Here is a 14,995-nt window from a genome sequence, read left to right on the forward strand (position 1 = left end):
ACGATTGTGTTATGCTCATAGGTTTTGTGGGTCAGTTATTCGTGTCGGACAGGGTGTCTATTCAAGGTGGGGCTGACGCTTGGGGTGATTGGGGGCTGGGCACTGGGACCATCTGGAGGCATCTTTATTCACAGGTCTGGCGGTTGAAGCTGCCGTGGACATGGGGATATCACGGAGACCACCTACATGTGGCCCCTCGTGTGGTCCTTTGCCTGTGCTGGGTTGGGCTTCCTCACAGCATGGTGGCTGTGTTCCAAGAGGAGGGTGGTGTTTTTATAATCTAGCCTCAGAAGTGCCACAGATCCACTCCTGGCCTACCGCAGCCCCAGCCGCATGCAAGGAGACCAGGCATGGGCCCCCCTCTTGCCGAGGAATACTGTGGAACTCACATGAGATGAAGAGCACGTGGGGTGGGAGGTCACGCTGTTGTGATGTTTGGAAAACACAATTTGCCACAGCAGCCCTCAGAAGTAGATTTTATTTTTCTCAATTTTATGAGGAGAACTAAGACACAGGGAGGTGAAATCATCTGTCCAGGGTCACTCGGCTAGTTAATGGCAAGGTGAGGACTATGTCTGCCCAACTCTAAGTCACAGGAAAGGGAGATAGATGTTCCTTTACGCTCAAGCTGACTTTTAAAAATAATTTAAGGTAGATAAATCCAGGGACACCTGGGTGCCTCAATCAGGTAAGCATCTGACTCTTGGTTTCAGCTCAGGTCATGATCTCAGGGTCGCGAGATCAAGCCCCAAGTCAGGCTCCAAGCTCAGCTGGGATTCTGCTTGAGATTCTCTCCCTCTGCCTCTGCCCCTTCCCCCCACGCAAATAAATAAGTAAATAAATAAATAAATAAATAAATAAATAAATAAAATCTTAAGGTAGATAAATGCAAAATCATGTTGCATATTCAGGAAACAATCTCCATAATTCATTCATTCACTACTAGTATTTGAGGGACCTTAAAAAGGGACACTCTTCAGTTTTATTTCCCATGGAAGAAGCTGGGGCTTGTTTGTTTGTTCAATGAAGTCATTAGAAAGAAATGAACTACTAAACAAGATTCAATCAACTTTCCAGGGTCCCTTTGGTTCCTCCCCTATTTCTGGACTGTCGTGGGGGGCAGGGGGGTGGGACAAAACTCTCCCCTCTGCTGCCTGCTCAGCCCAGACAGCTGCACTGGGGAACTGCAGGATACACCTCCCACCAGGCTTTGGGTCTGGAAACTACCTAGAGGTCATGCACTCAGATCCCAGACAGGCCAGGTGTGCCTACTTTTCCCCTTCTCTCCCCTTCCCCAACCCGAGGAACAGAAATAACAACCCCTCCCCATCCCCGTGTGGTGGGCACCCCAAGCGCGGGAGGGAGGTCACATCACCAAGCTCCTCCCAGAGCCCAAGCATTGTTCATTTCCAAGAGTTCCCTCAATTGCTGTATAGGAAAGGCAGGGGGCACCCCAGAGATGCCCTGGTCTAGTGGTGCTCTGGCATTTTGGGGCATCAGAATACCTGGGACCCCTCATTTATAACTCAGACTCCCAGGATCCCCCCCCCCCCAGTTGGGGACTGGGCACATATATTCAAAGCTCTCTAAGTGTGTCCAATGCATGCCCCTGGGTAAAAACCTCTGCTCTATCTAACCCCACAGCATAGAGCTGGGAAACCGAGACCCAGGGGGAACGAGGGACCTGCAGGCAGTGACCAAGCAGGTTAATAATGAGCTTGGAGCTGAGATTCAAGGATGGGGCCATGCACCCAGCAGCCTCCCTAGGATTCTCTGAAAGTGCCTTTTGTCTGCTTGTCCTCTGACATCGTCAGAGGCTGAGCTGTTCGAAATAAATGAACAGCAACGACAAACTGCCAGGTTGGAATCATAAAGGCCACCAGATCTTGGAGCAGGCTGAACTGTCCCAATAACACACGTTTCATCTTTCCAATGAGGACAAAAAGCAAAATTACCATCATGCCCATTTCGCAGACTGGGAAAAAAGAGACTTTGAGAGGCCACCTGATTTGGCTGCGGCCTCCAGGGCCCTGATCGCTAAGCCCACCGGTAACTAAGCCACTGGTGTTAGTCCTGCAGAGAGACCAACCCATTGAAGTATCACATCAACCCTGGGAGGTAGGAGCTACTGCTATTCCTATTTAGGGATGATTTGCTGACAATAGCACGTATTGGCGTCTATTATGTAGTGGGTCCCCTGCCAGGTGCCCAGTGCCTGCTCATTTAATTCTGTCAACAGTAAGTCCTGCTTCTCTTCCCATCTTAGCGATCAGGAAGCTGAGGCGCGGAGAAGGCAGGAGCCTATTCTAGTTTGCATAGCTCCTGAAGGGCACGGTGGCCTTTGCCTCCAGGCTCTGCCTCCAAAAAATGCAAACTCCCTGAGGCCGTGGCCGGGCTTCGCACACCAGTTTACCTCAGGACCACGCACAGCGGCGAGCACACAGTCTTCAATTAATCCAATTCAGTGCAGTGAACGCGAACACAATGGGACAAAGACTGAAATGATAAACCTGTCCCGGAAAGCAATAGTAGCTGCCATCCACACCTGGGGATGGGGGCGCCCAGTGGGAACCAGGACGTAGCCAGTGAACAGTGACGGTGGCTTCCAAGAGAATGTGCTCTTGCCTCGGGCGTGTCCTCAGAGACGGTGTGCAGAGGGGCCTCTGCGTCAGCCACACAGCAAGCCCCCCAGCAGGCCTGGGGCCCCTCTGGGGAGAGCAGAGTGAGGGCAGGTACGTTAGTTTGAAACGGTGGAGGTGGAGCCTTGCTCCCTGCCAGGGTGCCCCCCCACGCTACCGGTTCCCTCCCCAGAGCCAGCAACCCAGAGAGCTGGGTCCCTCCTGCCAAGCCGGGGCAGGAAGCTGGCTTCTGTGTAGGTATCCTTCAGACTCAAAGCTCTGTGCCCTGAAGGGACTTGGCCTCGACCCACGTGGTGCTTTCCACTAAGCTCTGCAAACGGCTCTTGTCAGTCATGGCAGAGTCTCATGTTCCAGAGTAAGGACTTCCCTCTGTTGTGAGGGTGTCGTTTTTTGCCAGGCAGGGAAATCCAACATGAATTATTCTTTTCCTTCCCTTTGGATAAGTACCCAGAGGTGGAATTGCTGGATTGTGCGGTAGTACTATTTTTATTTCTCTGAGGATCTTCATACACGATTTTTGTTTTATGATGATATCCTGGGATGTGTCACTCAGAGATGGAGTCCCCCAAATCGGATGTTGTGAATGCATGTTTTGCCATCAGGAGAAAGAACGTGGGTGAATAATGTTTCCTGATAGAAACTTTTTTAAAAAATAGCTTTCAAGATCCTACAAGATCTTCAAGTTAGAATTCAGCATCTTCACCTTGTCTTCTCCAAAAACAGATGGAAGTCGGCCACAGTTTCCATCCTGATTTGACAAAGAACCCAAATCTTAAATATTCTCCATATTCCGTATGCACCTTCCCCAAACGTTCCAGCACAAGATCCCAGCTCCCACTTCCAGGAAGGAGGAAGGAAGGAGAAAGAGAGGAAAAGGGAGAGAAAGAGAGAGAGGGAGAGATAGATGAAGGTGGGGGGAGCGGGAGGGGTGGAGGAGAAAAAGGAAAGAGTTTAGGTTATTTCAAAAGCAAATAGCACATACACCGGGGGCCAGAATTCCTACTTCTAGGATATTACCTAACAAATATAGTTGCCTACTTGTGAAATGGTACATATGCAAGATTATTCATTGAAGGGCTGTCTGTACTAGCAAAAACAAAAAGCAAAAAAATGTTAAGAGCCTAAAAGTCCATTGAGAGAGGATGAATTACATATACTATGACTTAAATTCATAATATGATAGGTAAACTCATATGATGGAATACTTAGCAGCCGTAAAAAGAATGAAGAAGCTCTTTAGCAACTGTTGTGGGAAAATCAAGATACACTACTGGGTGTAATAAAAAAAAAAAATCACAGTCCACAACAATTCTTTTTTTTTTTTTATTCTTGATGTAGTGTCCCATGATTCATTGTCTGTGCATAACACCCAGTGCTCCACGCAGAACGTGCCCTCTTTAATACCCATCACCAGGCTAACCCATCCCCCCACCCTCCTCCCCTCTGGAACCCTCAGTTTGCTTTTCAGAGTCCATCAGCTCTCGTGGTTCAGTCCACAACAATTCTATCAAATGCTTCTATTTGTATGTGCAAGAATGACGTAGAAAGCTAGGAGCTCTGTTCCTGTACTTGATTATATTTGCATACCCAGAAGTCACTGGTAGTCTTTACAGAATGGCTCAGGGATGGGATTATTTTTGTGTCTTGAAAATCTTAAATCATGTGATTGATTGCATTAGCCTTTCAATATGAAGATTAGGATAAATTTTTAAAATTGAGGGCAGGGGTGCCTGGGTGGCTCAGACAGCTGGGCGTCCAACTCTTGATTTCCGCTCCGGTCATGATCTCAAAGTTGTGAGATCCAGCCCTGCCTCAGGCTCTGCGCTGGGTGTGGAGCCTGCTTGGGATTTTCTCTCTCCCTCTGCCCCTGCCCCTCCCCCCCAGCTCGCGCTCTCTCTCAAACATACATACATACATACATACATACATAAACTCTTAAAAAATGAATAAATAAAAATAGAATCATAAAGGCAAATGAAATTCAGGATCACTCTGTGGCAGGAGGCTGGGAAAATTCACAAAGGACCAAGAAAGTGAATATTTCGGACTCTGCTAGGCTGTGGCCTCTGTCACAAGCCCTCAGCCTGTCTTTGAAGGGCGAAAGCACCCTGTAAGGGTGACACTGCGAGTGTGGCTGTGTTCCAAAAAAAACTCTGTTTGCGGACATCCATTTCATAGAACTTCCACACACTATGAAACAATTTCATTTTGATTTTTTTTGATTATTTAAAAATGCAAACCTGTTCTTAGCTCCCAGGCTGTCATTTGTCAGCCCTGCTCCCCGTGGGGCAAGTGGTCACCGCTCCCCTCTTCCGCAGGGACTTCCCTCTGCTCGGAAAGCTGAGTGTAGCCCCGGGCGCCAGGTGGAGAAACACTCTCAGCTACCCCAGTTTTGTGTGGGATGGGAAGAGAGTTTAAGAAACTGCAGCAACTGATCCCCAGAAAACTGGGGCACAGTGGGTGTGAATGCCACCCTCAAATGTGTGCTGGGCTGTAGGAGGGGGTCCCAGGCTCATAGGGACAGTGACGAGCCCCAGGAAGGAAGATGTGGGGTTTCACCAGAAGGACGGTGACTGCAGTTGGCCGGGACCGAAGTGAGCTCCCGGGGACAAGGCAGCACCAGTGGGTGAGAGATGTCACCGGTGCCCAATCCTCCACCCCCCACCACCACTTCAGGGCACCTCCAGCCTCCTCAGCCACCCACAGGCAGGCCAGAGGCCCTTGGGAGCAGCTCTTCACCACTGTTGGTGGATAAACACCCCAGGTGCCCCTTTGGGGGGGTAACTGCCATATGTACTCTGCACCCCAGGACTCCCAGCAGGGCCAGGACTCTGGTGAAGCAGGAGGGGGACTCCCCTCTCGGGGCCCTACAAAGTTTGAAAGCTGAAGAATGGCACAGGTTTATGACTCCGTGGGTCAATTCTTTTTCTTTTTTAACTTTTGGAGTGGAAATCATAACCTGATCCTACAACCCCGTCCCGCCTGAGAGAAGACAGCTTAACCTCATCGCAGGCTGATTTTCTCCATGATTCCTAGGGCTTTCTCCCTCTCTTTGGGTTTTAAAACCCAGTCATTCCCAAGGTTCCCCTGGACCCCCTGCTCTCTTGTGGGGACTGACCAAGGGGCACCCAGATTCAGGTCCCCCATCCAGGCTGACAGGCCCCCTCCTCTCTCTTGACACAGCTGCCTTCAGAGCGAAGTGTGCCCTGTTCTGGGAGTTTCCATCTCCTCTCCTGGAACCCTGCCCCCTTGGCTCCTCCCGCCCGGGGCACACCCAGCCCAGTGCACACGGGGAGCAAGTCAGCAGGTCAATGGGGCGGGCGGGAACTGCCTCCCTCCCCCGTCAGCCCTGGGTAGCCCATGTCCATGCGCCCCCCAATCAGGTGTCCGGGGGTGCTGCCTGCTCATCGCCCGCAAGACCTGACCGCAAAGGTGGCCCCCTCGGCAGGCTCCCCATCTCCAAACTCTTGACGCCACCCTGGCTCCTTTCTCCGTCACAGTCCACACCCAATCTGTCAACAGATCAGGTTCACCTCTGCCTTGTGTCCAGAATGTAACCACTTCTTCCCTCCCGACCTCTCCCCCTTTCCCCCTCCCATTTCTCCTCCATTTCTGTCTCCATCTCCTCCTGCTGTTTTATCTTCTCCAGGGGACTTTCACCTCTTAAAGTTTTCTTGTTCCCTTGCCTGTTTATGTTCTGCCTCTGCCCCTAAAACGTCCGCTCCATGAAGACAGGACACTGTCTTGTCGTGCCTGGATGGTTAGTATGTGAAGGAACCGCAGAACTTCCAGCGTTCTTAAGATTTGATTGATTGATTGATTGATTGATTGATTGATTGAAGAGGGAGAGACACAAGCTGACTCCTGCGCTGAGCACAGAACTTCCCACGTTTTTTTAAAAATGGGCAGCACACTCAGCTTCCCGCAGCAGAATATGGAAAAAGTGAAACTCTGTTCTGCCTTGACATTAATGCTCTCCCTTTGCGTCTTAGCTGGTTGGCTCTTGAGTCCCCGTGCGAACTGCCACACACCTGAGTGTAACGGACCCCACTTCCCTTTCAGATCTTATTGTGTGTCCTTCGAAATGGTTTTGGCACGTTCTTCAGCGGGGCTCTGTCATGGGCTCCAAAATGTGTCTACATCTCTTCTGTTGTGGTTCCTTTGAAGTTTGTTGAATTGTTTTGTTTTGACAGGACTGTCACATCTCAAAACTTGCTGCTGACTAAAAACATATGCAGGACCTTTTTTCCTTCTCTTTTTCTTTATTCATATTTGCAAAGAACTCCTCCACCATCTTGCAACTAAACACATGACCACAAGAGGGCACCATGAGGCCGCACTTCTGCTCCATGTAGCCCGGACAGAAATTCAGACCCTGAGGAGGGAAGCGGTGGAAAACGCTGGATATCCTCGATCTTCTTTCTTTAAGATCTGCATCCCCCACTGGTAACACACCCTCTGCCCGCTGCCCGTTGCCCTTCGGGAGCAGGCTTGGAAAACTAAATACTGGTACAACGTTGGTAACAGTAACCATAACAAGCTGCAGAACTTCTAGTTAATAGAAAGTTTCAAGTACTATATTTACCCAAATATGCTTCGAAGTTCTTGTTATCAGTGTTGGAAGTATATAGATCAACGACGATAAGCATAAACAGAAGAAATCTGAGACTCCCGTAAATGACAGCCTTCACCAACGACTTCCTCTGTAACAGAATCTCCAGACAAAACAGAGTAGTTGAAAACAATGAAGAACACTTACGTAAAGGGGGTCATTCAGACTCCATCACCGTTTTAGAGAGTGGGAACCCCAGAGGAAACTTTTGACCTTGTGTAATCCTGTAAATGGGATGGTTGAAGGGTTTGGAAGAGGTGGGGGCGGGCAGGGAGAAATAAGAAAATGTTTTAAACATGCAGGTGTATGTTAAGAGTTGCCTTTACCCAGGGTTGAGACAGAGAAAATCTAAGGCTCTGAACCCCTTTCAGAACTTAACTCTCCGTATGTCATTAAAGATACTAATTTACCTGAGAAATTGTTTTTTAATCTCTTTAAGAGCAAGAATAACCTATGTCTGGGTTGTATCAAGAAAAGTACATCTAAATCACTTGATGCATAACAGATGCCAAGATGGCCACACTAATGACCATTTGTTTCGCATGCCCGTGCTGGACAGGTGGTGTGACTTGGGAAATGCCACTTCTGGGTGTCAGTTTGAAAAGAAATATCTCTATGTTGCTATTAATTATTTGGTCCTTTTTCAAATTCCTCAAGTGTCAGGAAATGCCAGAAAGATTTCAGTAGTTTTTAACTCAAATTCGTGAAAATTACAACCCTTTGATAATTGCCATTTGCTTCAGACATTCCTGCCACAGTGGATCAAGACGTATTCAAAGATCTACTTTTAGATGTTGTGGAGGGGTGGAAGGTGAAGAAGAGTTTGCAAAAAACCACCACCTGCTCTGAAGGACTCTCTCTCTCTCTCTCTCTCTCTCTGTAAAGAAGACAGGATTTTCAACAACAGATACTCAAAAATTCAATGAAAGATCCCATCAGAGAAATTTCATTTCAGGTTTCTAGCAATCACGAGATTTTGTGGCCAAGGTTTGTAAGACGCTCCTTGGCAACTTCAGTCACTAATACACCAAGGTGTGATTTCCCAACTTGTGGATTTCATTTACTAACACCTTTCTGATTTCTGCTCTGCCAAGCCTCCCATGTCGCTTTCCACTCTCATGCTAGTCTCCTCCTAGAAGGAAGGTGGCTTCACGACCTGGGTCTCAGTTACTGAAGAACAGGAGGTCAGGGAAGGAAGAGAAGGGGCAAAGGGAGGACAAAGGGTACAGAGGCGAAGAACAAGGCACTTTCTCCTAGCAAGGAAACACTACCTATGGACTTCTGCCTGTATCTCACTGGCCTGAGCTGCACGACACAGCTGCTCCTTGGTGGCTGGGGGCAGGTAGTCACCTTTCCAGCCTTTATGGGACAGGTACGCGAGAGGAAAGTAAACGATCATAGCTTTGGGATATTGATCAATCATCTGCTCAGGAGCCCAACCAAGAGTTTTCAGTGTATTACCAAATAGACACAAACATACCACCAACTCTCACTTCCACCAGCATTTCATAAAAGAGGTTAACACTGCAGAAGGAGGAAGAACAATCTCAGCATAATGATGTGTTCTATTCGTTGCATCCATTGAGTTATATGAAAAACTCTCCACATTGTCCATTTCTGCAAAACCCAGTCCTGGGAACGTGTGAGGAATGGCTGCCCCACATGGCTGCAGTGAGATGAGCCTACCTATGGCTTTTAGAGCCTCAACACAAATCATTTTTTTTTTCTGACCCATTCCTATACATGACCACGGAACACATTCTAGTGGACTTAAGTCTTTTGACAAACTTTTACAAGGTGTCATCAATGCAGGTGTATATCATTAGGCCGAACTAGCACCTGCTTCTGCTCCGGATCGTGATTAATATTCTATTAATAGAAACCAGGTTGGGACCTGGGTCCAACTCCTGAATGAGAAGTAGGAGCTGAAGTGGGATGAGGGGAGATGATTTTGGGAAGGACACACAAGCAGCCGGCTGTCAGTCATCTGAAAGCCTCCACAAGAGAAGAGCAGATTGGGTGGAGTCTTGACAGAAAGCAAAGACACAGTCCTCACTGCTCGGACACCCCTGACGTGAAGCATCTGGCTGCTGGCTCTACCTCCACAGGGCCACAGCTGACCAGGAGAAACATGGCAGAGTGGTAGCTCCAAGGGGATGGTTGTCATTTGTCTTCTGAAAAGGAGATCATTTGGCTGGATGGTCTCTTTCCTGTCTTTCCCCAAAGATTCTCTTCCTTTCAAAAGAAATAATCCCATTTAATGGAAAAAAGCACACATCACCTGGAAGAGGAAAGACACTTTAAATCTTTTTTTCAATGGTATTATAGGTTATTTCTCCACTGGGTCAATTCTAGGTGTTTCAGTTATTGGTAGCAGCGCTTAATGGCACTCTTCCTGCTAATTTTCCCTCAACCTCGGTGAAGTTCTCAATGGGCTTGAATGTAGGACCAGGCTAGGCAAGGGATTACACACTCGGAGGACTTAAGTATGCATTAAAACAACGACCACTGGGGGGCGCCTGGGGGGCTCAGTCGGTTGAGCCTCCGACTCATGATTTCAGCTCAGGTCAAGATCTCAGGGCCAGGTGGTCAAGCCCCAAGTCAGGCTCAGCGATCAGAGCAGAGCCTGCTGGGGACCCTCTCTCTCTCTCTCTCTCTTTCCCTCCCTCTGCCCCTCCCCCACCCCCGCTCGCTCGCTCTCTCTAAAACAAATCTTTAAAAAAATAAAACAATGACCCTTAAGACAGAACTTGGCAGAATTTCTGCAATGGGTCAAAACATAAATACTTCAGACTCTGTGGGCCAGACGGTCTTTGTCGCAACTACTCCCCTCTGCCTTCGTGGTAAGAAAGGAGCTGTCGACAATACATAAAACGAATGGGTGCAGCTGCATTCCAATAAAAGTGGATTACAGACACTGAAACCTGCATTTCAAATAATTTTTCATGGTTTTACAAAATATTACATTTCTTTTTAAATGTTTCAACTATTAAAAACATAAAAACTATTTTTACTTCATGGGCCACACGAAAACAGGCAGTGAGCTTGTAGCTGGCCCACCCTTGAGTTAGAAAAATAAAATAGATAATGCACTCAGGAGCAAACTTAACAAGAAAAACACGCAAAGCTACATGAAGGAATTAAAAAATTTTTTCAAGTCATAAGAGTAAACTTAAACAGAAAGATACACCATGTTCTTTATTTTTATCATTTTATTCTCTTTTTCATCACGATAAGTGTACTCTTTGATCCCCACCACCTATTTCCCCCATCCCCAGCCCCACATTCCCTCTGGTAACCATCAGTTTGTTGTCTATAGTTAAGAGTCTGTTTCTTGCTTTGTCTCTCTCTTTTTTTTTAATTTGCTCATTTGTTTCTTAAATGCTACATAGGAGTGAATCATATGGTATTTGTCTTTCTGTGACTGATTTTGCTTAGCATTATACTCTCTAGCTCCATCCATGTCATTGCAAATGGCAAGATTCCATTCTTTTTTTATGGCTGAATAATATTCCATTGTATATATATATATGCCACATCTTCTTTATCCATTCATCTATTGATGGACATTTGGGCTGCCCCACAGTTTGGCTATTACAATGCTGCCAGAAACATGGGGGTGTATTTATCCCTTTGGATTAGTGTTTTCGTATTTTGGGAGTAAATATACAGTAGTGCAATTCCGGGATCGTAGGGGAGTTTTACTTTTCATTTTTTGAGGAACCTCCATACTGTTTTCCACAGCGGCTGCACCAGTTTGCATTCCCACCAACAGTGTAGGAGGGCTCATTTATCTCCACATCCTCACCAACATTTGTTGCTTCTTGTGTTTTTTATTTAGCCATTCTGACAGATGTCAAGTGATCTCTCATTGTACTTTTGATTTGTATTTCCCTAATGATGAGTGATGTTGAGCATCTTTTCAGTTGTCTGTTGGCCATCTGGATGTCTTCTTTGGAAAAATGTCTGTTCGTATCTTCTGCCCATTTTAACTGGATTATTTGGTTTTGGGGTATTGAGTTAATCAGTTCATTATATATCTTGGATATTAACCCTTTATCGGATGTCATTTGCAAATATCTTCTCCCATTCTGTAGGTTGCCTTTTAGCTTTGTTGATTATTTCTTTTGCTGTGCAGAAGATTTTAGTTTTGATGTAGTCCCAATAGTTCATTTTTGCTTTTATTTACCTTGCCTCAGGAGACATATCTAGAAAAATGTTGCTACGGCTCATGTCAGAGAAATTACTGACTGTGCTCTTTTCAAGGATTTTTATGGTTTCAGGTCTCACATTTAGGTCTTTAATCCATTTTGAGTTTATTTTTGCATATGGTAAAAGAAAGTGGTCCAGTTTCATTCTTTTGCATAGGGCTGTCCAGTTTTCCCAATACCATTTGTTGAAGAGACTTTTTCCCATTGGATATTCATTCTCCTTTGTTGAAGACTTTTGACCATATACTTGTGAGTTTATTTCTGGGTTTTCTCTTCTTTTTTTTTTTTAAAGATTTATTTATTCATTTATTAGAGAGAGAGAGAGAGAGCACAAGTAGGCAGAGAGGCAGGCAGAGGGAGAGGGAGAAGCAGGCTCCCTGCTGAGAAGGGAGCCTGACGCGGGGCTCGATCCCAGGACCCTGGGATCACGACCTGAGCCGAAGGCAGCCGCTTAACCAACTGAGCCACCCAGGCACCCCAGGGTTTTCTGTTCTATTCTACTGATCTATGTGTCTGTTTTTATGCCGGTACCATACTGTTTTAATTACTACCTCTTTGTAATATAACTTGGAATCTGAGATTGTGATGCCTCCAGTTTTTTCTTTTTCAAGGTTGCTTTGGCTATTCGAAGTCTTTTGTGGTTCCATACAAATTTTAGAATTGTTTGTTCTAGTTCTGTGAAAAATGCTGTTGGTATTTTAATAGGGATTGCATTAAATGTGTAGATTGCTTTGGGTAGTATAGACATTTTAACAATATTTTTTCTTCCAAACCATGAGCATGGAATGTCTTTCCATTTCTTTGCATCATCTTTAATTTCTTTCATCAGTGTTTTATCGTTTTCAGAATACAGGTCTTTCACCTCTTTGGTTAACTTAATTCCTAGATATTTCATTGTTTGTAGTGCAATTGTAAATGGGATTTTCTTAATTTCACTCTTTGTTGTTGATTAGTGTATAGGAATGCAACAGACTTCTTCTGTACAATGATTTTATATCCTGTGACTTTACTGAATTCATTTACCAGCTCTACACCATGTTCTTTTTTTAAGATTTTATTTATTTGACAGAGAGAGACACAGCGAGAGAGGGAACACAAGCAGGGGGAGTGGGAGAGGGAGAAGCAGCCCCCCCCCCCCACGGAGCAGGGAGTTTGTCATGGGGCTCTATCCCAGGACCCTGGGATCATGACCCTTGCCGAAGGCAGATGCTTAACGGAATGAGCCACCCAGGCACCCCTAACACCATGGGGTTTTTTTTAAGATTTTATTTGTCAGAGAGAGCGAGCGAGCACAAGCAGGGGGAGTGGCAGGCAGAGGTAGAAGCAGACTCTCCGCTGAACAAGGAGCCCAATGCAGGACTCGATATCAGGACCCTGGGAATTCGTGACCTGAGCCAAAGGCGGACGCCTAACCTACTGGGAGCCACCCAAGGGTCTCCCTACAGCATGTTCTTAATTGGAAAGATTCAACATCATAAAGATGCCCATCATTCCACAGTTAATTTTAAAATGTGTTAGATCAAATTAAAGTACCAACAGATCATTTTTCTGGAATCACACAAGCTAATTCTAAAGTTCATATGATATGGCTAATAATATTAGTCTTACTAATATTTCTACTTACCTTCTTTCTCTGTCTTAATTGCTCTGCCCCCAGGCCCAGGCTCATAGGCGGTGCCTTAATAAACACGTATGGATGAATCAAGGAGGAGGTCACTGCCTGGGTTGACTGATGGCTGCTTCTGAGATGGTTGATTCCAGCATGCTCTTTTTTTTTTTAAGATTTTATTTATTTGACAGAGAGAGACACAGCGAGAGAGGGAACACAAGCAGGGGGAGTGGGAGAGGGAGAAGCAGGCTTCCCGCAGAGCGGGGAGCCCGACGCGGGGCTCGACGCGGGGCTCGATCCCAGGACGCTGGGATCATGATCTGAGCCGAAGGCAGACGCTTAACGACTGAGCCACCCAGGCACCCCCAGCATGCTCTTATCTTCTTAGAGCTCTGGATGCATCTCTCAAGAGCCGTGGGCCAGTGGTGGTTGTGGCAGTGGCCATTGAGAAAGTATGTGCAAAGTGGCCATCGCCGTTCCTACTGTTGTCACTCCAATCGAGCTATATGCATTGCTGGTACAACGATATGGGTTGAAATTAATTGCCACTGGAAATGTCCTTAAAAGACTTTACATTGTGATTCTGCATTGAGACAAAAAGTTACCATGTCCCTTCAAAAAAAAAAGTTATATCAGGAAAGTCACAATAGAACAGCAGGTAATTAGTAAATTAGAACAATCAGTAAAGCAAGTACTTGTCATTGTGGGAATGACTAATTCCATACTTGCTTGCCAAGCAACAACCAAGAGCCTAAGAAATGAAAACACCCACAAAGAGGTGAAGCTACTTTGTTTCATTGCAGGCTGCCCAGCAGAAGCCAAGCAGGGCAAACAATGGAGAAATTACAATGTTCATCCAAAAAGATGAAAATGGCAAGCCGGGAGAGACCGCTGTGACTGCCCTGGATGAATATCAGGAAGCGTGTGTCGGATTTCAACCGGTGGCTTTCTTTCCCTCTTTCACATAAAGTTACAGTGTCTCTTACTATTTTAGAAAGTGGCAAATACAGCATGTGGTTTGCCTAACGGAAAATTCCCCATCCTCTCCTCCACTACATCCTAGGGGCAAGGGCATCTATTTCCCACATTATTTACTAATTTTTTTTAAGGAATAAAGTTCAATGGCTTGTTTATTTCTTCCCAGGCTGGAGGGAAGGGAAGAGAGGCTGATTTCATATGTCCCCATGTCAAACTGCTCGAACCGAGTGAACAGTGGCCACAAATCCAAACTGCATAAGGTCTCTCAAAGGGAAGCTGGTTAAAACAAGTATGGTTCATCTATACACTGAAATGCTATGCAGCTGTTAAAATGACTGGGGTGACTGTTGGTACTGATGCAGACATTATTACAAAAATAAACAGGGCAGGAGAGTTAAGATGCCTCTCACTGAAATGTGCACATTCTCTATGGAAAGAAAGTCAGGGGAGACCACTAGCAAGTCAGGCTCTCTTCCAATGGTCAAGCCTTGAGGTTGGCACCTCATCCTCATCTTAGAGATATGCTAGTGATCACACAGCCAGCAAATGGCAGAGCTGGGATTTAAATCCTGGCAATCTGGTTCCAGGACCTTTGCTCTCAACACTATGCCCTGCTAGTGAGGGCATTTCCCTCAGGGTTTCGGGGGAGGCTATGGAAGCAAGAGTAGTAGGACAAAAACAATCCAGTGTATACTATTATACTGAATTTTTGCCAGGTGTGCATTACTAATTTTTAAGATAAATTTTAAAAAGATTATGTACTAAGCACGTCTTGTTGGAAAACCATGGGTAATAGAAAAAATAAGGTGAAGCTTAGACAGTGAAGTAAATGGGGTGTGAAAACAAGTGCTCGGGTTTGTGACTGGCTGAGCCCTTTGATGTACCTGAACTTGGGCAGTCTGAGTGGCTCTGAGAACCTTCGGATACCTGGAATGGCTTCCTCTCT

This window comes from Eumetopias jubatus, unplaced genomic scaffold (genome assembly GCF_037043125.1).
Source record: "Eumetopias jubatus isolate StellerSeaLion01/CBP00866 unplaced genomic scaffold, mEumJub1_p1.0 scaffold_1, whole genome shotgun sequence".
NCBI lineage: Eukaryota > Metazoa > Chordata > Mammalia > Carnivora > Otariidae > Eumetopias > Eumetopias jubatus.